Below are 27,798 nucleotides of genomic sequence, written 5' to 3' on the forward strand. Positions count from 1 at the left end.
TCTTCCTATATTAACTGCAGGAACACCAAGAGATCTCTTTCGCTGGTTAGGTCAGCAGTCACATCACTTCAATTCCTACCATAGAGTAGGGTATGATCAATTTATTTAGGTTCCAGCAAGTCATCTTCCTGGGAACTGTAGATTTTTATCATCACAACAGAAGAAATGTAATTCCTTTATCACAGAAGATAGGCAGGCCGGTGTCTTAGAGATTAGTGCTATGATGAACTCTACACTTTAATATGAACTAAAATATTATGTCCATCCTGAAAATATATATAAATAAGATGTGGGAAAAGATCCTTAGCAGCTTAGAGCATTGTAGCTCTGTTGATTTCAGTGAGCTATATTAATTTCCATGAAATGTAGGTCCAGGCTGTATTCCCAGTGCATCCTTCTCAGATGGAGAGCAGAAAAAAAATATAGAAAAGACAAGAGCTCTAGTGCCTCAAACTGAGTACTAATCAAGATAACAGAGACATAAAACAGACAGTAAAATATGGATCTTATTTCTCATTGTGCATATTCTTTTCTTGGGATTTTTTTTTTATTTTCTCCATTTGGGTTAGGCCCAGGTGCATAGGATGTAGATCATATCTTTAAGGCTTCCTCTGATTCTGCATCTAATATGCTTATCAGTTGCTGACTTAAAAGGAGCAAAAGTAATCAAGTAATTGATACCTTATCTGCAAGAAACAATTCTCTTGGTAGTAAGTATCTGAGCAACACAAAACCAATTATTATTTTCAGTAACTTTTAACTAAAGAAAAATGCAATCCAATTTCTAGTGATAAAACCTCAAAACTCAACTGTTTTCCTCATTTTTAATAATTTACAGCTTTTCCCCACTAGAAAGCTATGTGCGGTGATCAGAGTGGTTGGTAAATGGGATGAGTTGAACTTTCTGAGACTCTTAATTAATTGTCCCATGCCCACTGGTCTGTGCCTAATAACAGCTTGTGGTGGCCTCATGAACAAGGATGTTGAAAAATAAAAGAAAAAAATCACTGTTATCTACAGCTGATAAACCACGCCTGTTTTTCTAAAGCTGCCCTTCCTTCTTCCCTGAAGAGCCAGATCCAATTTTCTGAATTCCAGCTAGAGGTTTGAGTTTGAGAAAGAGGGAACCATTGTGGACACCAAATCCCATCCACCAAAATCACAGGCTGCCATTCATCTGTTGTCACTGGCTGCTTATCCCACGTCCTCAAAATGCCTTGCTCTTCCTCAGGATTTCCTTGCTTGGAAATCCTTGAATCACAAATGCTCTAGAAGATGCCCAAAGCTTGCCAGTGTTCTACTGTAGCTCAGTGGTGAATCGTGGAAAAGACTGGTAAGAAATAATTTTTATTAAAGGTTACATCATAATTTTTCTGTAAGAAGCCTTGGAACAACAACATGGAGGGTGGTTGCCCTTGCCCATCTTCCCTGAATCCTCAGTACTCACAGCTGTAAGTCAAAAAAAGCAATTCAGCAATTCCAGTGAGGTGAAGCTGCCATTTCCCCTCTTTTTCTCCTTGAGAGCAACAAATGCCAGATCTGACTTGCCTTTTCCTAGAGAGGTGAATGGGATGATTTAATGAGAATATGAGGAAACGTTGACAGTTTAAACAACATATATAGCAGCTAATGTTTGAAAAAGTCAAACAAATGGAGTAGTCTTGCTGTCAATAAAAATAAATTATCTAGAACTGTAGCCAAATCATGAAGAGTACTCTGGGAAAATGGGTGTCAATTTAAAAAAGTCATTCTGGAATTATGAAATTCCTTGAGAGGTTTCATTCCTTGAGACAAGAACATACAATAAACAGCCATCAGTCCAAACAGAAACACAAATTAAGACTGAGTTTATTATTTTCTGGAAAAAAATCTTTACTAAATCTTGACAAAAATTGTGACTGCTTTTGCTTTTTGGGCAAAACCAAGTTAAATCTCAAGATAAATTCATGCTTCCTCGTACTTGTATGTTACATGACATCTGTGCAGATGATCTGAAGACATTTAAAAACAGTCTGGTAATTTGCATTAATATTTCCAGAATCCTGCTAAGGTTATTTTCTGTGAAATAGTAAATTGCAAGACAATTCCATAATTAATAACCCATTTCTTTTTTCAGACTCAGGGCTAAATTCAGTGGTGAACTCTATGACCATGAGACAAATACCTCAACAGCTTCTCGCTGGTCTCCCTTCCAAAGGGACCTCTCTGGTGCCACCACCCTAAGAGAAGCAGAACCACTTTTGGAGAATAAATGAGGAAAGAGCCCATCTCAAGGCAAAAATTGACCATGGGGCATTTACACAGATCAAAAACTGTGCCTTCACTAACATCAGAACAGTTTAAATCCATTTAGATGTGAGGTGGTTTAATTTGCATTGGATCAGCTGTGGATTCGGTGGAGATGAAAATTTAGTCCTAAAGGATTAAATTCAGACTTTAGTTAATTCTTGCTAAATACACAAATAACAAGATAAAAGTATGGCTGTAGGTATGAAGGAATGTATGGACATAGACCAAATTAGGGAGATGCTTGCTTTGTAGTCTTTTACTAACACTCTTCTGTCTCTTCAGTATGTCCATCATATTCATTTTGTACGGTCAGATGGTCCAAGCTGCAATGCCTTGCAACTTATGTGTTTCTTCTGACTAATCTGTGACCAACCTGATCATGTCTTCAGCTACCTGTTCTAACATTTCTTGCCCGTATTTGATTGCTTTCCTTGCCCCCAGATTTTCTTTTTGAATCTCGTTGTACTTAAACACGCTGTGAGTCTGACCTGACACCCACTCCATGTATCTTCAAAGGCCTACAAGGTATAGATTCCTACATCTAAACTAGTTTTTCTTTACAGTCAGTGGAAGGAATCAGGTACTTAGAAGATGTGATTTATATCACCTATTTTAGACCTACACTAGATGCAATGAATCACAGCCTCATGTGCTTGTTTTGCCTTCTGTGGACTCAGAGGAAGCCTGGAATGACTTGTTAAGCTGAGATACCTACACCACAGACATCTATATAACATTAGATAGGTCCTCCCTCAGATTGATAACCTTGTCATAACAGCAGTGTGGCTTTCCAGAAACTTTTTTTATTCATCCCCAAATATTTTTTACTGTTAAGAGCAACATATATCTTTTGATGGTTTGAGGTATTTTTAAAATTGCTTCTTACATGTGTTTTTCCTTTTTCCCTTTTTTCTTTTTTCATTCTTCCTCTTAGTGCTGCTAAACAATAAATTGAAAATAAGGAGCAAAAGCAAATCTCCATCTACCAAGGACAAATGATGGCTTGGATTTGTATACTAGGTGGAAGGAATTTATGCTGGAAAGCATAAAAATTATAAAATACATTTGCTCTTTAATAATTCCCACCCTCTTCAGATCAAGAAGGCAGGCTTATCTATGTCTTCCTGTGATTCACCATTTTGTGGATTCTGAATTTCTCTTTAGGCAAATTCTAATTTAGCAAAATTTTCTCTTTATCTGTAACTTCTTAACAATTTGCTGGGACAGAGCTCATACCTTCATGGACTCAGTGGTTCAATACACGTGTTTTGCAGTATCCAAGCTGAATTGATGGCAGAGTCCAAAGAGTCTACAAAGAAGATGGGAGGAGAGCTCAGCAACACCATGAGGTGAATAGCCAGTTATTTCAAAGAGCAGACTGGAGACTCCTTCCCTTGTGACTCAGCCATGCTATTAGAAGGCAGAAGGAATACAAGAAGTAAATCACATCGTTAGCATTGCAATGTCAAGGAAATGTCCAGTGGAATAAGAAATAAGGGAGATATATTCACCTGTTTGCATAGAATTTGGTCAGGAAAAAGTATACAGTTCTCCAATGCAGAATTGCAGACAGTCGGTGCAAAATTTACCTCTATCTCAGTGCAGAAGAAGAAAGAGAGCTAGAAATTCATCAAAGACATAGACAGAAAAATAATAACTTCAAAAGCAAATTTCTTGAAGAAAATACTATATCTAATAAAATACACTGAATTTGTAAAAAATGCCATAACAGATAGCTTCATAGGCTCTTAGGCTATGCAGAGAAAAAGGAGAGAGAAATGACTGGAGATTATTCTCAGAATGCATCTGGAGCATGTCTCAAAGCAGCAGGATCTGCAAGTTAGCTTCAGAGAGCCTCCACTGAGCAGCATATAGAAGGGGCTGTGGCATTTAACTGCTGTGATGACAATCCAGGGCAGACAGGGATCCATGCTTGTGTCAGAGTGGAGTAGGAAGGACACAAATTCAGCCTGAAAAAATCCTAATCAGAGAGTAGGATGACAATCAAACTCCTGCAAGATCTCCCTTTTGCCATCTCTCCTGGAGATCTAAGCAGTCCATGCACAGCACAACAGAGTCACCACTAGAGATAAAGGGAGCAGAAGGAAATGGGGTTTTGCCCTGTATTCATTAGACTAACACATTATATATCTTCTCTTTCCCAGTATAGCAAACTTAGGCTTGTGGGGAGCACGCATTCAGAGATACATATAACTTTGGAGCGTGTTTAACCCAAAGGGTAATGCTGGCATGGAAACAAAAGCTCTAGGTTTGGATTTTTGTCAGCTATGAGTAAGCTGACAACAGACAGTTTGTACCTCCTGCATCAGAAAGACTCTGGAGGAACCCTCCAGGAGGAAGATGAGGAAAGGAAAACTATCTGGTAAAGTGATGCATTTATAAGAGAGATGGTATGACCTGTTTGCCCATGATAGAAGAGAGCTGAACACAAGGATTTTTATGCAAAGCAAGGTGATGAATACATCAGTTAAACCCAAATGATGGCTTTTGTTTGTTGCAGTCTTCAGAGTAGTTTCCCATTAGCAATGACTGCTTCCAGCAAATCCTTGTAAAAAAAATTATCACAGACACAGTAAACAGGAGGAGAGTAAAAAGACAGCATGGGACAGGGTGGGGAGGATGTGCATGCAATCTGACTGAATGCTGCACTCTTAGTTCCAAACTACCTGAAGCAAAAGAATATAGATATCAGCTTGTGAAAGCAGCAGCACCCATGGGATCAAGTGCTGGCCCAGCTCCAAGCAGAGCAGGGAGCAGTTCAGGTCTTGGCCTGCTGCATGACCTTCACTCAATCCCTTTATCTCCTGAGGTTCCCCATCAGCAGTGATCATCAGTGTTGATGATTACAGACCCTTTCTTCAAGGGCTTTGAGATCTACAAATTTAAATTACTGCATGAAATAGATCTTGTCACTTTGCCACAGATTTAGTGACAGGAGATTTAAACTTTAAATCCAGTGAACTTTATCTAGTACCATACTGAAAACTCTTATTTCTACATGAAAAAAACAGGACCTTGGATATGTTTTAGAAGCTGTTTAAGAAGTAAACACTCCAAATGCCTTTTAAAATATCAGCCTTGGCTATTAAAAATAAAAGCAAATTGTAATCAAAATTAGGAGCAGAATTACACAGGAATTCTAAAGCATAAGTATAAATTCATAAGCATAAGTTCACAAAAAAATGGCAAAATAGTTTGCCTAAGATTTTTATGTCTCTACAAATATGTTACCGATATTTTTGAGAATGTACTGACTAGCACTGGAGTTAAGACTCCCACAATGTCCTTTTAATAAAAGAAGTTTTGGGTTCAGCTGACTCTGGTCCGATTTAGCACCCAAGAGAAAACTAATGATGGTTGTTCACCTTTCTTCATTCTTCTTTAATGGGCTACCATGAGCCCATGCACAAAGCCCAATATTAAGATTTCTAGACTGACATTGACTGTCACAGCATATAGACAAGGTATTGCAATTTCTGTCTCTGGGCATTTCCTTTGTACATTTTCTCTCTTTATCTTGTACAAATATCCTCATCCCCAATAGAGAGCAAGATGCAGCTACCTGCAACCATTAGAAGGAATAACTGGGCTACTCACACCTTCCAGGGAAAGTGCACCCATTAGAACTGCCTAATTTTCTAAAGGCTGAGGCAGTCGTTGGGATTAGAGATCTGTAGGTGGCTTCCCTCTCCATTTACCTTAACTTTTGTCCCATGTGTTTAGGGCTGAGCTTGCACTTGCTGCAATAGGCTTTGTTTTGTAGGAACTTAATGGCTATGTTACTAACTAAAAATAAAGCTGACCTGGCACTACTGGGGAGCATATTAAGCACCTAAATTTGTTTTGGCACATACTTTGTGTTTGGGATGAGGAAAACATGGTGTGAATTTGACTTTGTTTCATGGCATTACTGAATGACTGCATTTCTTCTTGGCAGGTTTTATTCCAACCAAATTCTTTTCTCTAACTGCTTTCTTCTTGTTGAAGAAACAATAAAATTATTAAAATATGCTAACCCAGAATAAAACTTTTTGAGTGAGGTCATATGAAATATATTTTAATATAGTTCTCTTTGAGATCTTTTTTATTTTTTTTTAATGAAAAGTTAATGCAGCCCCAGTAAGGCTCTCCTCCCACTCCCTACATGGGGCTGCTGACCAGTGCAGTCAGACCTGTGGCATTTTATACCCGTTTCTGTTTGAACAAATACAATTAGAGGGCAGGGTAAGATACAAGGCAATGGCCTATCAGGCCTTTTGTCTGTATGGGTGATATCTGCACTGCCTGCACAACTTGGGCAGGAGTCCAGCAGCCAGAGTTGACACAGCTGGCCTCTAGAGGTAGTCTTGCTTTTCCAGAGTGTAAACTATGATAAGGTCTATATTGTAAACCTATGTGGAGACTGAAACAGATTATCACAATGTATTTGGGAATTATAACTGACACCGGTGTAATTCCTGCTATTTGCTACACTGAGTAGATTTAGATACAGTTGAGAACATGGCCTGGCTTTATTTCCTGCCTGGGAATTTCCTATTTGTTCATCTCTTTATGCCTTCAGTGAGAGCCTAGAGCACATTAAGAGGTTTGATAGATATCAACCATTACAGGTTAATTTACAATAGTTTACAGATTCTAAACAAGCTTCTGCCAATAAATTCCATCAATTGATCCTAACTTCCTAAACCAAAATTCACTGCCTAAACCAAAAAGTTCATTTTTTTTCTTGCACTCTTGGTTGACTTTTTTCAACTTCTTTTAAATAACAAGAACACATGTATGGTGGAAAATACACCAAAAGACTTTGGTTGACATGAAAGAGCTGCATCATCTTGAGCTGCAGACACACAACTTCATTTGTAAAATGCACAAGTAATTATGTGGCATAATTACATGGTCTGTCCAGGTAATTGCAGGTGAAATTAGGCATGGTGTCATGTGCTTATGAGGATTACAGCTACACTGAAATTTTTGTGTGTATGATTGCATTGATTAAGAAATTTTAAATCTGCTCTTAATAGTAAGAGTTATTCAATTGTCTGGTCTAAACTACTCTCAGCAGGCTGAAAGTCTACCATCACAGAAGTTTAGCACAAGGCCTTTTCATCACTGATATTTTTCAAGCAGAAATTAAATGTGAGCTCTTTCTCCTTCCACTGCTGGTCCCTGTAAAAAGCTGCCTAGCAATGATCCATTTCTCTTGTGCCAGTGGAAACCAGGAATACACAGGAGAAATCAGGAAAGTCACTGAGGTGCTGCTGCCACTGTCATGTGTCAATAGGCTGTGTACAGAACGGCAGATAAAGCGTGTCATGGACAAACTGGGTGCTTAGTGCTGCCATACCAGAGCGGTGCACAGATGGTTATCCCATTGCCTCGGGGAGAGCAGGAGGGAGGCCCGGTACACCTGCCCCATTATGGCTTTGCTCCTTGGGGTGATGGAGGGTATGCTCAGCATCTCTCAGAAAGCTGTTGCCCATGTTATTTCAGTTTATTGTGGAGCCCCAAGGGTTGGTTTGAGACTAGGTACTCTGCCTAAATGCTGCAGAGGCCGCTGTCCCTGAAGAACCTGCAGCAGCCACCAGATCTCGGAGACCTTCCCCCCTCCATCAGTCCCCAGGCAGGGGCTGCATCATCACCCATGCGGGACAGCAGCTCTCCTCCATGACCTGCCTGGCTTCACCAAGCACTGAGAAGCAGGGAAGGCTCCACAGCAGCAGCAGGAAGGGCCAAGTGACCCTTCCTGCATCCAGTCTGTTCTGCACGTCCATGGATGCGGCCAGAGGGAGCTGTGCCAGACCTCGGAAATCAGAGCCATGGTAAAGGTTCACAAGGAAGGTGTTGTTATCTTGTTGCTGTATCTCATGTTTCTAAAGTCCCCTACTGTCACAATCATATTTCTAAAGTCTCATACCTTCTCAGCAATACTTCTCAGGGGCAGTTCTTCACAGCTCTAACTTCTTCTGTTTGTTGCTTCTTCTTAGTCAGGGCTCCTTCCAGGCTCTCCCTGACTGGCCAAGCCCAGCCCCTTTTATCCCAGTTATTTTCATTAGCTACAGCTGCAGCCCAATTAAGGCCATCACAGCTGCAGCCCAACAAGAATAACCGGGGCTTATCAGGGCAAGGCCTGTATACAGATATTCAAATATAATACAGATATTTTGCTAAGACTCCTACTATAGGAAGGTGAGATCAGACTGGAAGACAGCACCTGCCCTTTCTTGCAAGTTTATAATACTAACACCTGCTAACATTAAAAAAATACCCCATTAGGAAAATTATTTCACCCACACTGTCTCACAGTAGTCTTCCCTTTCACTGAAAAGGATACATTAGCACCAAAATCTTCTGCTGCTGTTTCCCCACTGGCTACAGCAATACTGGAATCAAGCCTAAATGTGACTATAATTGCGAACTCTTTTGAATAAAATTATCTCATTCAGACATACCGGTTCTAGGAAGTCAGGCTAATGTAATCATTACAATGGGAGTCTAGAAGTCCAGGGCTGCTTACCTCTCCTCCTGATTTGCCTACTGACTTGTTTTATGACTTTAGAAGCAACTTAACTTTTCTGTGATTCATCTCCTTCAGCTGGAAGATAGATATGATAATGTTTGTTTATTTCAATTAAGTCTTGAGTGGTTTAAAAGGGATTAATTAACCTCCATCAGACAGCTTTGAAAGGTACTAATTCATAGTGTTAATAATACAATAAAATACCTAAAAATGAGGAAGGGGAGGACATTCTAGAAGTTGCAGAGCTTTAAGCTTAGAGGCGCTGTGAATAGGACGGACAGACAGTATTTTGGTGAGTGGGAATAGAGAAACTACTGCCATCTATTTCACTCTTGAGCAAGACATGTTAGATTTTGTGTATTTAACAGTGAACCACATATCTTCTGATTACCCTTTGGCTGCTAATTCATTCCATTTAGTAGGGGAATGTTTACACCTGTTCTCATAAGATCTCATTCATACCTTTCATTTTTTCAAATTAATTATCCTGGCTCAAACTTGGATATACCATCAAGAGACAATCCTTCCAAGAGTATTGTACTCTGTTAATACATCCAATGCACAGTGCTTGGGATAACACCACTTTGAAACAGCATTAGATTTGCAGCCTACACCCAGCCAGAGTGCTTTTTCCCAGCACAAATTCGCATTTTGGGAGCTGAAAGTCTGAGTTGATAGTCTAAGTGACCTGAAGCAAACCACTACAGTTTCTCTGGAGACAACTGAAATACATCTATTCAGAATAGCCAAGTCATGCCACAATAATTAAGACCTGTGTCCATGTCAAAAAATGTACAATCTGAGTCTGTACTTATTTGTGTATTTTTAACCAAATAATTTAGCGCTAAACTCAGACCTTACATACAACTGTGAATATGCACCTGAGGGCAGAGTTGATTCTTTTCATCATAAATGTCATCAGTCTTCCTCTGCAGCTTCCAGTGGAAAGCATAAATCCGAGGAGCCCAAGGCTGTAAGATCCATCTCTTTCCATGAGCAGGAGGGGAGCAAATGGTGCTCCAAAGGTAGAGTTTGTGAGTGCCGGTGTGTGTCACGAAGTTATCATGCAAGTTCACCACTGTTTTCTGAGGTTATTTAGGCAAGTCAGTGATTGCATTTACAGGCTATTTTCATAATAACTCGTGTCTTTATTCAGTCCTATTTGGAATAGAAGCAAATACACAGCTCCACTAAAAATGATCACCATTGTCCATGCAGCTGACCACTTTCACCCCTTGCCATCAATAAGTTGAACTGAGAGGCAGCTCACTTATCAGTTCTTATCCATGGAGAGATAGTTTGTCTCTGTCATAGTGTTGAACACCTTCTATATAACAGCTCCTTCCTCTGTTGAGCAGCTATTCCTCTCCAAATATTAATTTATTAAAATTAGATTCTATTGGTCCCCAAATACACCACTTGGTCTCATATGTATGCAGCTTCCACTCTTCTCCTTGGTGGATTTATTACGAATGCAGTATTGGTGGTATTTTAGTCTTCACAGCAAGTAGCTGTTTCTAAGTATTGCTCCTAGGAAGCCTGTGGTAATGTTTTCAAAACCCCCTAAGAGGCCAGGTTCCACCATTAATGGTGAGCAAGGTGACCACGTCTCTGGCCAAAGGAGCACATGGACAGCCAGAGGGCCATTTCAGCCCAGTGCTATGGAATTGCAGAAATCTCCCATCTTTTGGTCACACTGGGCTGCTGAAGGGAAACTCATGTTCACGGAGCCTTCTGGATATCTCCTACCTCATCTGCATTCATTCAGTATCCCTATGGCAACTACAGCAGCAATTGCTCACTTGGAATAGTGATCTTAGGACAGTGTTATATCATTCCTTCTTTTAACTGATCTAGCAACTGAAAATAAAAGAGCATAGTCAAAGAGCATCCATGACCTAGCAGGTCTGTGGAGACAACATGTAACTACTCAAGAGGACCAGAAGATGTCCAAGCTGCTTACAACAATTGCACTTAGCAAAAAGCTACTCCTTCCTCTTGGGCAGCAGACCACTTTTCCTCAGCACTAATTAGAATGATGGCAGCCCTTAAATAAGGAAGAAACCTCAAAAGTTATATCTAAGGGAGGAGTATCTTTTTTTATGTCCGTGCTTCTGAGATGTCTCATTTGTAGCATCACTCTCTTGAAAGGTTTTTGTATCTGTGAACTGAAATTCTTTATCATGGACTCTAAATGGCAACCAAAATGATACAGTGAAGGGCTCAGTCAGTATTGGGATATATTTCTCTGCTCCATCTTATTCTTGGTTAGAATCCATATCAATGTGGTGGGTCTGGTTTCTAATGGTGCAACTGCAGCACCATTAGACTGTCTGTGCACCAATAATTACAGGATATTTTTTGTCTCCATCTGCAGACATTTCATGGAAGATGTCTGCTAAATTTTTCAGGTCTTCATGCTTTACAGAGGTTTATGATGCTTCATTTTGAAAATCCATAGCTCAGTGTCAGTGTCAGCAAAGGTGAAGTCAATCAGACTGTTTCAAGGTCTCTGCACCACTTTAAATCCAATTTAACCATGTCAAGATATTTTAGTGACATACAATACTTGTGCTGGGCCTTCTTTTGTTCTTTAGGAGCAGAGATAAAATCATGCCTACATTTTTGAGGTCACTCCCAAACTGGGTTATTCTATGATTTTGGTTTTCCTAGGTACAGTTTTCCAAATTGGTCTCACTTGGATTGGCACATTTGAATTGCACTCACTTCCAGTCTGCACAGGTTCCAAACTGAGTACTACAACATGTGAACATGCAGTAGGTCACCAAATTGTAAGCTTAGCTTAATGGCTAGAAGATTTTAAAATAGCAATAAAACTATTCTAGAGAAATTGTGGCTTTATGAAACAATGACCTTAGTAACACTCAATAGTAAATTTGACCATAAGTTTCTAAAATACTGACTGGTGTAGGACTAAGAAATGAATTAAAGTTTCTATGTTTAGCTCCTATCAAGCTTCATGGGAAAATATAACATCACACATGATTGAGACAGTGGTCCTGACAACACAGTCAGAGACAAGCTGGGGAAACTCTTTTTCTTTGTGAAAAAGGTTTTATTTTTGTTTTTTTTTGTGTGAAAACAGGTGAAAATTTCATTGCAAGTTATATCTGTATTTAGAAATACAAAAACAACCAAAGAACACCATCTTCACTCACTCTTACTTTGGACATACCAAGCGTTCTTCCATATTAAACACGAGTGAGAGGAACCTCTTGTGTGTGCATGTCTGTATACATCTCATCGCAGAAATACTTGAAAACACTGCTGAAATTGAACATTTGAGGAAGAAATGTGTCCCCACTGAAGCCAATGGCCTAATACCAACGACCTCTCAACACAGCCATCCTTACCTGTAATTATGTCTTGAGGCTGAAACCTCTAACTTCATGGAACTAACTGGAAAAGCTTTATTTGCTGGCAGTGGAACCAGTCTCTCCCCTCCTACTTTATTATGGATGGTTCCTCCCATGAAGAGCAAGGGAAATTGTAAAAGGCAGGAATAGAAATCAAATTTTACATTGGTACATGGGAAATCTGGCTGGAAAAACTATTCAGGCATTCTGAGATGAAAATCTGAAGATAAAACTTGGACTGAGATTACTGGAAATATAAAGTTTGAATGATTCAGAAGTGAGAAATGTTGACAATTTTAACTATTTCACATAATAAATTTCTTTATTTATAAGTAAACAGTAAAGTTACAGTACAGAAATATATGCTTTTACAAGTTTATTCTTTAAAATATATTATTTCCAGTCAATTTTTTCCATATTATCTTAAACATTGTATTTCCATAGGAGCCACAAAAATTAAAAAAGAGAAAATAAACATATATAGAGATGTACATACTTCTAAAATAAACATACGTTTAATTAAATTGTTATTTTGCAATGAAATCAGTTTTCTGCTTCAGAAGCTTTCCTGAAAAATATATTTGTGTGGATGAATCATTTTAAGATTCAACAGTCAGTGGAAGTTGACAGAGTCTTTTCATATGAAATATGACACAACCTTATGAGCATCAAAATTATATGGCAGGAACTGTTCTGTTGAGTACTACATTCACTTTCCCAGGATCAGATCAATACATTTTCTGTCAAGGAAAAAGAATCTGCTAAAACAACAGGAATTTTTTTGGCCAGAAAATGTTATTTTTTATACAGCTTACAGTATAATTCTACAGCAATGCACATAGACTTTTTAACATGTCCCCTGACTGAAGTAAACTGAGGAAGTACTAAACAGAGTTTCTGCACATATTCACAGCATCAGACCCTTCTTGCAAAAGCTTGTGGACACGCTTAACCTGAGCTTGCACCTCACAGAGATGTATTTATTTCAATATTAGGTCTCTGCCTGCAGAGTGTTAAATCTTTTCAAAATCAACCATGCAGGGACTTTGGTTCTGATCATACAGGCAACTGCATAAGCTCATCCCTGTAACATCCCATCTAAAACATGTGAAAGGGTTGTCTCCACAAACAGCTCTCAAGGTCCAGCCAAACTCTGGAAACATTCTGCCTATCCATAGCTTTTCAGGTGTGCTATAATTAAAGACTGTCTTATTCAATCCCAATGGATCTAGCCACAGTTGCAGAATTGTTTTTAAAGAATTTTTATGTGTCAGCTGCAGCTCTTTTTGCATAACTCATGTGGAAGCTTCTGAGCAGCTTTCAAAGAATGTCAAGACCTCCTTCTGTTTGATATGATACAAAAAGATAAAAGAAAGGAATTGATATTGATATTTCTTTTTTTTTTTTTTTTTTCAGAAATTAGAATTATCATTTGAAGGACCACTTGTTATTTGCTCTCTTCTGTTTGATAGACCCTCACTCCCATTCTCTGGCAGTCAATATCCCACTGTATCAGTAAAAGTAACTAGTGTCCTGTGTTGGATTTAGCATAATTGCATTGTATTGATGGTTGCAATGATTGTAACAGGGTGAGGAAATAAAATAGTTGTTGAATTAGGTCTTGGGTTGAAGAATGTGTTTGTACTGTATAAACTAGATTATTTGAGGCAGTCATCCCTGTATGCTTAATTTAAATCCAGTAGATAGGAAATTTAAATATGGTAGGCAGGAAGTTAGCATTTTCTAGGTTCTCTGTTCTTCTAAATCTTCATACAGGAAAGCTTAATGGAACTGTGACACCACTCACTTCAGGCATGTACATGACTCTGACAAAAGACACTCTCATCAGATTCTGGATGTAGACAGTAAGGGAGCTGAGCAACCACCAAAAGAAATCCACAGTGGGTGCAGGTCCAAGGGGAGCCTGTAGGTTCTCTTCACCACTTACAGTGAGAGCTGAAGGATATCTAGCCTAAAGTGGATCACCACCTAATTTTATTTGTTCTAGGCCTTATAATCTATTGCTTACGTATCCAAAGGACCCGATCACTTAACAAAAAGAGCTGCAATGCAACTTAATCTCCCCATTCACAAACCCTTTAGTTATGAATCTGTACACAGGCCCAGTTAGTCATTCACAGATTCTCCTTAAAAAACTGGGCCCAAAGTTCTACATTTTTATGTGAATTACAGTACATAACTGGATAACAATGCCTTTGTTTGTCCTTCACCTCTTTTAACAGGTACTCAGGGAAAGCCACGCAGTGAGGACTGAGAGAATCTCGTGAAGCAGCCCCAGAAGATGGCAACAGCTGCAGCACCAGGCATCTCAAGGGGGAGTTGCACATGAAGTCAAGGTCTGAGCTTCCAATGCCCACGTCCACTCTGGTGGTGCTTGCTTGGACATTGAGGCTCTGGGAGGGTGCCTCGCCTGCTTTCTGACGAGCTGTCATCAACTTACCACTTTCTGTGAAATAAACCCAGGATGAGTATCTGCTGCTGGCCATGTCTGCAGACTAGCTCCTTGCCCCAGAGTAAATTTCTCTGACAGGAAGGACCAGTTGTAGGGACTGAAGGCTGATTTTTTGGACTTCTGCCAATGCCTGAATTTTCTTCAGTTTCTTAGCTACCATGCAAACTTCCTGAAAGCTGGGGAAAGGTACATTCCCTTCTCTTCTCAGAGGTCATAGGGGTCCATACCTTCAGTTATGTCACAGTCATCTAAAAAACCATTCTAGTGTTTGGGGGATGCAGGCCATGGTGTGAGAGTCTCCATCCTCCACTGTCTCACACTCTTTCTCCTTGCAAGAAAGAGAGAAGCAAAGAAACCAATCCCTGGGCTTTGCCTCCTCTGGGGACATCAGGAAAGCCACAGCTCACCTCGGGCATCCTTGCACAAGCTGAGCCATCAGTCTGCAGTACTGTTTCATATCATCCCACACACAAATGAGAGGTGGGTCTGGTAGGGACAACTGTCCACACCTTGAGGATTTAAGTGGTTCTGTTCTTGTTCCTGGAGTGCCAGAAACAGTGAATGCTTGTGTTCAATTTTAATTCAAGTTCTCTTCAAGGATTTCTTTTTGCAGAACTGTGAGGCTTCAAATTTTCATTGTCTCCAGCCAAGAGAGAATGTAAAATGGCCTCAACAGGTGCAACAAAGAAGCACTTCAGAGTCCTCTCATAACTCAACAGACACAAAGTAAATGTATTCAATAAATATTTTATTTTGACACATAGTACATATTTGTACTTTATGAAAATACTATGACTAAAGGGATGCTTACAAAGATATTGACCAAAAAAAAAAAAGAAAAGCATAAAATTATAATTTTCCTAAACAGAAGTATTTTTGTACTTAGAAGAATTTTTAGGCTTATCATTGAGTACCATTTATGTGTTTTGTACTGCTGAGAATGCAGCCAGCCCAAGTGATTTGGAGATGAAGACCTACTGACTGTCAGTAGTTATTAGGTGCTTTTGATGGTGTTACCTGTCTTGTGCAGTCCACAGGGCACCCTATCTAAACCCTTGAGGTCACTGGGAGACTTTCTGCTTACTTCAAGGGTGCTGTGCTGGGTCTGCAAAGTGCTGTAAGCTCTCTGTAAGGAGACAGGAACCTTTCTAGAACAACAGATTGCTTTGGACTACAAGAGGTCATTTACTGAGGACAATATTAAGTATTTTTAAGTAGGTGACACTCATTGCTAAAATGCAAATAGCTGAGGGAATGGTACTAGGGTAGTGGTGCTTTCCAGTGAATTAAGAAGAAAAACCTACAAAACCAACACACCACTTTGCTTCACACCACTTCAAACTGCTGCAGTCTTCATTCACACCTTATCCATGGAAACCTCAAGATTTGTGGCACACCTTCAGCATCCCAACAAGATTAGCAAGGAAAAAATGTTACTCACCTTGCTCTCTTCTGTCTATTCAGATTTAAAAGAATGAGGGATGCCTTTTGTTATGAAACCCAACCTTGTGGGGATTCCAAGCTGGAGAGCACGAGTGCCTGAAAATATCAGAAAACTGGCTTAGCAAGAGAAATAGGGAGTGAGCCATTCTGTTGATTTTGGAAGGAGTTGCAAAAGTTCCCCTGACTTCAGCTGGGCATCAGCCAGGCCCAGTGGGCATAAAAATCCACTCTGCAAATCTTCTGTCTTTCATACACAATACTGACAGGGTTCCTACAGACAAAATTTAATTTACTGTGGTACTCTGACACAACGAAAAATTGTTTCTTTGTGGTAGACTTTACCTGTGTGTAAAAAGTCAGCACAAACATACATCCTTATGTACTAGGATAGTACATACGCCTTGTTTGATTCCTCTGCATAATTGAATTCCACCCTTGGAGAATAAGCTAGGAAGTCTGCTTCTTGATGGTTAATTTTCTGTTACAACACATGATGGATGACTGTTTTTAAAATATTTGTGAAGGCATGTATGTCTTATACTAAAGAAAGGTGTTATTTTGTTAGCATTGGGAATGAAACCTTAGATTTAGCCAGAGATAAGAAATAATCCTTTAATACTTCCATAAAATCTGTGGCTGAAACAAAGACACAGCAGCATCCTATGCCTTCATCAGTCCCCAGCTCTAAAACTGTTTCCTAACAGCTTTTTACAGAGCCCAATACAGAGGACAAAGATCAACAGGATGCTATTATCAAGCACCATGTGCTGTGAAAGGCTAAATGGTGAAACAGTCTGTGCTAGCATCCTTGTTTGTATTATCTCTGAATCCATGGATAGTGAGAAAATGAGGGCTTCTAAAAGAACACCTAAAGAAATTGGCTGTTGTCTTTTTATAATGCTAAAATACTACATCATACATAAAGGAGTACAAAAGTGGTCTAGGACAGTCACTATACTGAAACTTTTGAATACTGTAGGATATTATTCCCCTCTTTTTTTTTTTTCACACATACACACATGCCTGTTCATCATAAAATTTATTAACAAGCAATACACAAAATTTCTCAAAGCACACTGAAGTTTTGAAAAAGAAAGAAATTAGTTCCATTGTCAACATATGTGTTTGGTTACTGCCACAAGGAAAGCAGGCTACCCCTATAGATGTCTTTGCAGGGATAATAATCTTACAAAACCACACTCTGGGCTTTCTTCAGTGTCATTGTAAAAGCTCTGAATAAAGCTGGAGAACAAGAGGTCACAGCAATATTTTAAATGAGAGGTTGTATTCCAACAAAAACAACAAGATTATACCAGCTAGGCCTTTTTTGGGGAAGGTGATGAACAGTAACAGAGAAGGTAACAACCATGCAATTTTCTAGCCAAAATCTAATACTACCCTTACAGAAAATGCATCACTATTCATGGTAACAGGAAAATGCCTAAAAAGTTTCTGGGCCTGTTCATTAAACCATCACAGCTGATTATATAAAAACTACTTTTGAAGAAGGATTCTCTATCTGTTACTGGCCCTAAATCATAAAGGAGTATAAATGTGAACAAACTCATTTTTCCTTAATTGAAAGCACGGCAAAGGCTGTGGTCAGCATAAAGAGAGATTCTGACATAAGAAAAGCAGTAAAATAAATAAGTGGGAACAACAATGGACAATTTCCACCCAAGCATGAGCATGGTAAAAAAACAATGCAGAGAAAAGATCAGAAAGTGAAGGTGATGAAAATAATAAAACAGAGTGTGCCCCAAATTCTTGCTTGAATGTGTCTTGGAGGACAAGGGGCATTCCAGCCTTTCCTACTGTGATGGAACAACTCAGCAGAAAACACAACAAATCAACAGTCAGCAAGACTTTTTCCCTTGGAGGGCAATGCTTATGATCAGAAATCAAACCAAGTTAATACAGAGGCAACACTTGCAAAAGAACTACAAAACAACCCTAGCATAGAACTACTTACTTCAATAACAGGGTTTTGACATATGGTGGCCCTTGCCCTCTCATTTTCCTAAAAGCTACTTTCTTACAGGACTACAGACAGCCTTGGCCTAACCTGAATGTTAGGAGAGGTCTTATTCTCCAGCCATTCTGCTGGCAAGGGCCATGCAAGCCCAAGCCCCCCCCAGGTATGTGCAGTACCCAGGTGCTGAACCACGTGGAGGCACTGACACTCAAAGCAGCTCAGGGAGCACCCACGGAACGAGGCTCTCCCACCGGGCACCGATTTGAGGCCACTGCTGCCAGTTCGTCTGGATTGGTGATATTCCATTCAAGAATTCATTATAGTAAAACATCTCAAATTATTAAACTAGCAGATAGCTGAAGTTATTCTTGTCTTAGCTCCCAGTAAGCTTTTTCCAACCATAACTGATGTCCAGTAGTTTCAGTCCACATTTCTGTTTGTGTACACCATATCTTAATGGTGTCTTTGTTTTCCCTGCCCCATTTCAGAAACATGATAGAACATTCTGGAAATAGGTATGCCAATAAAATGTTTGAATCCTCAGGGACATATTTGGTTTTAATCCATTGGGTTTTTTTCCTATTTTGAAAGGCACAAAATTACAAAAAACGGTTTTATTTTGGTCATGTTCAGCCCTGTGTGCATGGGATGACCCCGACAAACATGCTGGAAGAATGTATGTTTTGTGTAACTGAATTTACCCCTGGCAATAATCTGTATTCAGGCCTTCATGCTTAGCCCATTTCCATGTATTTAGCTCTTTCTGCTAGTTAACTTGTGTGTACAATGGAGTTCAGTCCAGTATTCACTCTGTAAGTATATCAACAGGCAGGTGGAACTGTGAGGACCTTTTCTGTGCTGGTGGGCACTTACTTATGTCATTGTACCTGCTGAGAAAGTGCTTGCCAACACATATTACAGCTCCACAATCCAGCCTCACGTAATCAGGTTCTGCCTGTATGAGGTTAGAGGCCTCTACAATGAAGCATTTCCATTCCCTGAAAAACAGCTGCATGTGGAATCAAGCAAGCAGATATTTTTACCCATACAATTTTCCTCTTGCCAGACAGCTGCTTGGGTTTTATTTGCTTTTTGTTTGTTTGCACATTTGTTTGTTTGTTTGTTTGTTTTTATGAGAATGTCCATAGGGAAATGTCATTTACACTTAATGTCTTTATTTACTTATTTTGATAGCAAATTCAAACAATTCAACGAAGATAAACATTCTGCTTGGCACATGTTGCATAAGAAATAAGAAAAATTTCTAATGAAATGTATTCATTTGAAATTGTAAGGTGCAGGGGTTCCTGTCAAGTATGATGTAAAATACAAGGAGGATTTTTCCTTAAGGAACTAACACTTCCCACAGCAGTTAACACTCTGTGTGGTAAGGAAAGGAAACAGAAGAGGGTGCATGGTCACAGCTTCTGCTCCGCTCGTCTACACATGCCTGTTACACCTGCATGTGAGGATACAAAGATGCTGAGATCTAAATTATACCAATGCCAGCAGAAGGGCAGAGTTCGAGGACTGCCCTGCATTGATTTACATGAATGTGGTCCTTTCCAAGAACTTTTTCAGTGTTTAGTACAGCAGCCTTCTTAGAATGGGTTCACACAGCATTGCTACTTTGTCTTTGAGTTTCTGGGGGCAGCCAGGAAAAGTTTCACCTTTGTGGACAATTCAGCATCTTATTTCAGGCTTATTCATGAAATAGTGAAAGCAAAGAGAGCACTGCATACAAGCACTCAGAAGCACAATGAGAAAAATGATAATAAACTTAAAGCTATATAAGCAAAAGTTACACAAACTAAATCCCTCAATTCTTTCCATTAACAAAAATGTGGTGAGTAACACTGGCTGAATGAGAAATCTCAGACCAGGTCTTCTGTTTAGCTGTTGCCATCTGTATTGCAAAATAAGAGATCCTGGCAAGTATTTACAAACTCATGATAGCAGAAGATTCTGCAGTAGCGAATGAGCTCCATCATGGTCAGGATTTTGCTCTCCAGCTGTACAGTTTTGAAGCAAGAATTGTGTTGCAGCTCAAAGCTCTATCTTCACAACAAGGATGAAGAAGTGACAGACCTTTGAGGCCAAAGTCACTTGTTTCTGGGCAGGTCTTTTTGGAAGAACCAAGATCATGCAGAGGCTTAAGCTCATATGCATGAACAGTTCCCTCAAAGTTAACAGAAGATATATAAATCCCCCTTTACCTGGGACCTAGGTTTTAAAGTAAGGAGCTCTAGGACTTTTAAAAATAAGGTTTTAATATGTGCAGAAAAAGTGGAAGCAACAGTCACCTGAAAATTTAAGAATGAAGGGGAAAAATTATTAATCTAAGCACTGCTGAGCATGCAAGACTTGAGTTCTTCTCAGTAGGACTTCAACAGAGGCACAGATTTAAGGTTTCTTTATGAACACCCAGTTCATCACAGACCATAAATCTCACCATAGATCTCTGCATGCCTTTCACTAGGCAAATTTTCAGATTTTCAGTTTGAAAAAAATGCAGACATGGCAACAAAAACCACTGACTTTTCAAAGTGCTGGAAGTTAAAAAAAAAAAAAAAGAAGACAACAGATCACTCGTGATAACCTGGACTGATTATTTTTCAAATTTTTTGTTGAAAATTGACATTGAAGGCCATGAAAATGCTCTGTTTCTGGTTGGAGCATTTTTAAGGACTTTTTTGTTTTAAATATGAAACATAAAAATGCCTAAATTTGAAAACATTTGAAAATTTTAACTTTTGCATGCAGATATAGGCACTTTTACCTCCCCTTCCCTTCACAGACATAAATATAACCCCTCCAAACCAGTAACTTGTGAAACTCATAATTTGAAAAGAAATGGCCTAGTACTATCAAACTGTTTGTTTGCAGATGGAGTTAAAACTTAAAATATGGATCAGCTCCACTTACATTTACAAAATTATAAGGAGACACAGCATTACAATCAGTGAAGGATTTAACTTAGTGATACACAGATTTCAATACAAGCAAGCATTTAGGCTAGAGCTGCAGGCAATCAGAACAGGGGAAATGCACACCCACCACCAGTGTTGGAGGGCTAAACCAAGTAGGGCTGACAGAATGACAGTGTGGAATTTGCCTGCTTTCTAGAGTAAAGTATCTTCCTTGCTGCAGCACCTGGCACTGGGGAAAGCCACAAGAACCTGCTGATGTCAGGAAAAAGCCCCATTAAGAAGGCACACAGGAAGGCACACCATATACTTCCAAAAGAGCTAGTTCTTACAGGCTGGTCTGCCAACAATTCTCATGTTGGAACAGGGAGGAGCAGGAGAAAGTGCCCTTCTAAGGTTTCACCTTCTTCTCAGTTTGAACCTAGTGGGACAGAAACAATGTTCTGATTTAATTTCCTCTCACGAGGCCTCTCACCTGGATGCACTGAAGCAGGGCACAGCCTTGATCCTGTAAGAATATTTATAGTAGGTGTCACTAGTCCGATACATGAATTTTTATTCCTTCCTTTTTTTTTCTCTAGAAGGCCTCAAGATCCATCCAGTTTTGCTCCCCACCCAACATCTTTCTTTAAAGGTGAAAATTTTAATTCCAAAAGCAATGCTTCTAAAAGGAAACACCAGATGCGATTCCCTGTCTTTGCATTCCACTGGATTGGGCGCTTTTTTCTCTTTGACAGGAGCTGAGCCAGGACTTCTTCACAGTGTCCACTGTCTTCACTGTGTCACATAGCCACCGCCTGAAGGAATAAAATTCTTATCTCTGCCTCTTTCCTCTCTCTTGCAGACATGAACAAGATCCATAATGCTACACCTGCAGTGCTCTGTATTTCCCTAGATATAAAAAGAGTCAAATACCTTGTCTTTGAGTAGTACAATGACTAATGCATGCTCTTGTTACTCAGGGTCAAATGGTCACTTGCTTTGTTTACTTTATGAATGGTAGCAACACTGTGTGGCCAAAAAAGCATGCTGTGGTCTCAGAATGAACATAACTCCAGGCGTGGCAGTGGGGCAGTGAGACATGCATCTGGGAAGCTCACCAGGCTGCAAGGATTCATGCTTGGACCCAGTGGGTGCTGCTCATTCACTTGAGTCACTGCAGGCACTTGGCACTTGTCAAGCACAGACTCAACAACACGCTCTTCAGCTAAGCAGTGGTGCTACCAGGCTGAGAACTTTTTGCTCCTTGATTGTCCTCGTTCTTCTAGATAGAAGTAAATACATATCTGGGAGGTAGCGTTGAGGTCTCTGGTGGTGCTCTGGAGGTTGAAGAAAGATACTAGAACAGAGCTGTAGTTTCTTTAAAACACCATGAACATTTTTAGAAAAGGAATAATAAGCAAAAAATAAATATTTGAATAATACCAGAAGCAGAAATATGTAAAAGAGACCCTTGGGTGGAAGAGGAAAAAACCTACTTGATGGCACTAAACTGTAATAAGGGGCAAACAATCTAAAACTGAAATATGAGTTCCAATTACATTTTATGCTCAAAGCAGTTAAATATTATTGCAGTTTACATGAGGATTAAAGCAGAATTGTAGAAATTGGAAGTGTGGTATTGTGGGAAAGCTGCTATGCCTTGGCCAAACTTTTAACAGGGAAGGAATCCCAAGTTACTGGGTGTGAATGACAGACCCACTGCTTTGGTATGTCATTGGCAATGGAAACTGACTTGCTTGCACTAGACTAACTCAAAAGGCTACACAACATCAGGCAGGCAGGTCTGACCTGATTTACATATTTTGGGTACTGCAGTATACTTGTATAAAGACAAGAAAAATCTACTGAGTTTAGCAATTAGCAGACAAGTGCTTCACTATTCTCGACATTGTACACTTCATGTACACTAAAATGGTTAGCTAATATATATTACCTTAACATATATATGTCTTCCAGGGTCAGATGGAGGTTTTTACAGAGATGATAGACTCAAATGGATGCGGATGTTCTGGCTAGCCTATTATTCATTCCTTCTGAAACAGGAAAAAAAGGTAAATAGGTCCTCAAGTTGTAGTTATATTTTTCTAATAAAGGGAGGCACTATGAAAGAAATCTCAGAGCAGCAGAGAAAGAAATGGATGGAACAATGCACTGGAATTTAGAAGCTCAGACTTGATTTTTGACTTTGCTGCTTCCAAAGTGAGACTCCTGGCAGGTCATTCACCTGTCTGTTCCCCGTCCTACTCTTGTGTCTAATTTGTCAAATGAAAGTGGTAGCAGCTTAGGCCAGAGTTTGTTTGTAGGATCTAATGCTCTTAATGTCTGGTTCTGTTAAAGGGTTGCAGTTACTAATGCTCCTCCAGTAAAAAGAGGCATTAAAAAAAACCCAAACAAACCACTTGGTAGGAGACAGTAGGAATTAGATAACTAGATGCACTAGTATAGAAAAACACTCAGAAGCAGCATCTCAAAATTATGAAGTACCCTGATTATTTTAATGTTGTGAAAGAACAGACTTAACAGAGGTAAGGAATAGGAACAAAGAAATATAGTCAGAGTATAACTGTCCTCCTACAGAGAAACCAACAGAACAAGTTGGCCCTTTCTTTGACTTCAACAAACTTCTGTTGAGTTCTCAAGAAACTGAAAGTGGAGCTGAGGTGGGAACAATAGACTTCCTAGAAGTGTGCTTCTTGAAGAATGGCTGTCCTGCACTGATCCTGTGGCTCTGTTCCTACTCTGCAGTGAATATTCTGCAGCTTTAGTTCAGCTAAAATGCCTCCTCCCTTCACTGCTTGCACATAAATTGCTATTAATGTTACCATGTTATACAAGTGCATTGGGGAGGAAAATAGGCCCACTAATGCATTGTCCTGCTCCAGTGTTTTTTAACCTGGAGGATGCCATGCTATTCCATGGACTGTGGGTGGGCACAGGCCACAAGAAAAAAGCAACAGAGGTGGGACATGCTCCATGAGGCTGCATATGCCTCACCCTTTCTTCGCCATGCTTCTGCCCGGGCTGTGTGCAAAGCTGAATGCAGATAAAGCATATGCTCCCAGAGTTGCCTTATGGCCTCCCTTCCCTTCCCTGCTCACATGACAACCGTCACTTGTAGTCAGCCATGGCAGCAGCTCAGAGGGATCCAGGGCCTGCAGGCTCAGGCTGCAGCTGGCTAGCCCAAGCTTCCTTTTTATTATGGGAATAAATGCACACTGACCATGGAACACACGTCTACCTAAACCTGGAAGAGCTACCAGGTCAGTTCCACAGCAGCAGGTAGATTCTGCCCTGGGCAGGAGAAGAAGAGAAGATGGTAATTAGGGATCCAACTCGGTCCCCTCCCCAACACTACTGAGCTCCATGGCAGGCCACAAAGGAGGGGAGTTAAAAAAAAATATATATAGTATAAATTAATATTATTTACATCAATGCTACTATTTTTCCTGTTATCCTTAAATAAGAACAAAGTGAATGGAAATATTTTTTCTCTCTTGACAGACCACAGACATGTCTTTCATGTTGTGCCATGGGTTAATTAGGAGGGGACATGCAGTTGACAGGGAGATACTCTGCCGCCAGTTGAGTGCAAAGCAGGCAAGCCCAGATGAACTCACACAAATTCCATGGACATGCAACTTGGAAGCCCCAAATCCCACTGTGCAGGCAACAGAGCAAATGCTTTATCTGAGCTGAACTGCACCGACTTTAGTGCAGGCTGGCTGTGCACTGCAGCCCACGTGAGCCTGCCACAAGGTAGGGTCAGGGCATCGCTCTCAAAAACTAATACTAGTTACACACAAGTGACAGAAAAGTCCCATCCGATGACACAAGTTTTTGCAGAAAAATCTAGAAATGCAACTTGTGTGGATGGAGTTCTAAAATACTAATCAGCAAGCAACTAAAAAAATTTCAGCACTTGCTGTCTTGCTGTCCCTTGAAAAATTCCTCAGAGACACTTGCTAACACCTCAAAACTCTTGATAACAGTGGCTGATGAAAGCCAGAAATATCTCCAAGTGGGCAAAAAAAGAGATTAATTTGCTTGAAATCATATGCAAAAAAATAGAGACCCAGAAATATTTACTATCCTCTCCCTCTCTCCTCTTCATGACTTCAGTGCTGGCAAAAGATCCTGTATTGACAACCCAAGAAAATACAGTTCTCTCTTTCACTATGGACAGAATAAATCAAAGGCAGTGGAAATGCAAACATTCTGTTTTCTGAACATACTAGCATACCTCAGCTTACTCATCTCTCTTAGGAGGTGAAAAAATCCTTGTGCTTCTACGGACCTAATAGGTGGCCTGCCTTGCAACTAACTCACGAGCCATTTGTAACTGTATGAAGCAGACACAAAACACAATTGTTCTACTTAGGAGCATTGTACATCCATTTTGTACAGCTGTAAAAAACTACATTACATGCAAGGTGTTCTTGTCTTGGCCTCTTTTCTGAAAGGGACAGCAAAGGTATCAAGTGTAATAGAGAGATCTGTTAACAACAAAATAAAACAACCTTTAAAATGAGGTTCATGTATACTGTTAAGTGCCTACATCACTTATATTGCTCAGTAATTACCTGCTTTGACAGGATTTTAGCAATGAAGAGGTATGAGAGGCTCCATGGTGTGGTGTTATTAATATGGGTAAAAATCCAGGACACTAATAGTACTAATACTGACATGTAAGAAACTACACCATGGAAGTTTTAACTGTCTGGATTAGGCCTCTTACTCTTGCCAGCAACTGTTTATGCATACTGAAAAGATGCTGCTTACCCACTACTGCAAAGCACTGCACAATCTGGAAATGATAGGAGGAAGCGCTGCCTAAAAATTAGGCCAACCTTTATATATGTGACTAATGAAATGTGTGTGCCTTCACTTGCCAGTGTCCCAGCCTCTGACACCTGACATGCACCTGACTTCCAGTGGATAGATGGTCAGCTCTGCCTTCTTAGCAATGAAAATGAAATACTGAAGTAGAATGCATTCATTACAAGAATATGTTTATGCTGTTATTTTTATATTATTCAGGCACTGACAAACACACCCCTGCTTACAACAAACAAGAGGGTGGGGCATTTACAATACTTTTGTCACATCTTAAGAAAAAATGTGCAGGCTAATTTAAAATGCTTTCTCAGAAACATGGATACAATTTAGTTTTCTAATATGAGCTTATACTTTACTGCACTGCATTATTCAGACATAAGAAATATTATTTCATGGTTATTTAACATAATTCTGCCATACTGAGAAAAGGGGTTGGGGAATGACAGAAGAGTAGACAAGCCATGGAAAGATGCTGAAATTAACCATATTACATTGGAAAAAAGCTCAGGACTGAGAACATATGGAATAAACTCTGCAACATCCTTGGATGTATGAAGTCAAAATGAAACACAAACATTGCTCTCCTATTGGAAAAAAAAAAGACTACATCTCCGTTGTTATTATAACTATTATTTCTTAATTTATTATTAAATAAACTATTATTTCTTAATTTATTATTAAATAAAATTAACTATTATTTTCTTATTAGAACTATTTTTTTTAATATCACAATTACTGACTGGAAGTCAGCATCCTGCCTAGAGACAGAGCCACACCAAAAAATTAGTTCTTCCTAACTCCAAGAATAAATGCCATGTGTCCTCTGCGTAAAAACCACGAGGGTCTCATGTTGCATATATTCAAGCCCTCGCGAACTTTAATACACAGGGTCAGTGTACGCAGTATGCTTCCACACTGTTTCATTTCTGTAGTGGTAGGGAGCTTCTCCCATAAAGTTGGACTACACTTCCAACACCCATCAGCACAATCGCCATGCAGCCACACAAAAGCTGCTGGCCTCACACTGTCGCTTTGTGCATATCAGCCCGTCAGGCACAGAAATTCTCAAATGAATTTCACATCCATGTGTTAGGTCCGCGAGTGCAGGGCAGAGGACAGGGCAGGACACGGAGCATGGCGCGGACCCCAGCGTTATACTCGGCTAGCTCTGCCAACAGAGCGATCTCTATGGGAAGCCGATGTGAAGCCGGCCGTGCTGTCGATGCTGGCCCGGTGAGGGCCTCTCCGCCACGCCTGGGCGAGGATTCCTACGGCAGGGGGCACCGCCTGGAGCTCCGCCGTATCCCCGCGCGGCGCCGCCGCCTGAATCCCCTCGCCGGGTCAGGGGGCAGCGCCGGCCCGGCCCGTCCGCCCGCGGGCCGCGGGGGTGCCTGCCCGTGTTTACTGCCCCAGCAGGGGCTGCGCGGATGCGCTGCTGCCTCCCGCAACTTCTGCCTCGCCGTGCCGTGGCCCCTGAATGAAACTCGCCCAACTCGGCCGAGTAAGTTATCGGGAGGTTGCTCGGGGTGCGCCGGGCCGGGCCGAGCCCGCACCCCGCTACCCCGCGGCACTGCCCAGGGCAGACGTAGTTTACTCTCGCGGCGCTGCCCGAGCGGCCAATGGACAGTGGCTGCCGGCGCTGTGGCCGCCACGGCTCCGCGCTGCCCCGGGCGGCCCCCGCTCCCTACCCCGCTCCGGCACCGCCGCCGGGGGCTCCGCGAACCCTGCGAGGGGCAGCGCGGCGATCTTTGTGTGAGTGTGTGCGGGGAGTGTGTGCGCCGGCGGCTCCCTCGCGGGCCGCGGGTGTAACGGCAGCGCTGAGTGGCCGGCGGGCCCGTCGCTCAGCGCACCGGCCAATGGCGGGGCGCCTTATATCGCGGAGAGTGTTGTGGCGCTGCCCGGGTTGCATGGCTCTGTGTGGAGCCGCGTTCCGCGGG

General features: G+C 40.7%; 1 long non-coding RNA gene across 2 annotated transcripts; it reads right to left on the reverse strand.

Moving 5' to 3' along the window:
- Positions 1-1,172: 1,172 nt before the first annotated feature.
- Positions 1,173-8,310, reverse strand: LOC132069868 (uncharacterized). Of its 2 annotated transcripts, none has more exons than XR_009417835.1 (4): positions 8,225-8,310; positions 3,526-3,598; positions 2,165-2,219; positions 1,173-1,554 (listed from the first exon to the last, which is right to left on the reverse strand). It is a non-coding gene; the product is annotated as an uncharacterized LOC132069868 (long non-coding RNA). The 2 variants fall into 2 exon arrangements; XR_009417836.1 differs by having other exon boundaries at positions 3,526-3,699; positions 8,225-8,304.
- Positions 8,311-27,798: the final 19,488 nt, after the last annotated feature.

This window comes from Ammospiza nelsoni, chromosome 2, assembly GCF_027579445.1.
Source record: "Ammospiza nelsoni isolate bAmmNel1 chromosome 2, bAmmNel1.pri, whole genome shotgun sequence".
Lineage (NCBI taxonomy): Eukaryota > Metazoa > Chordata > Aves > Passeriformes > Passerellidae > Ammospiza > Ammospiza nelsoni.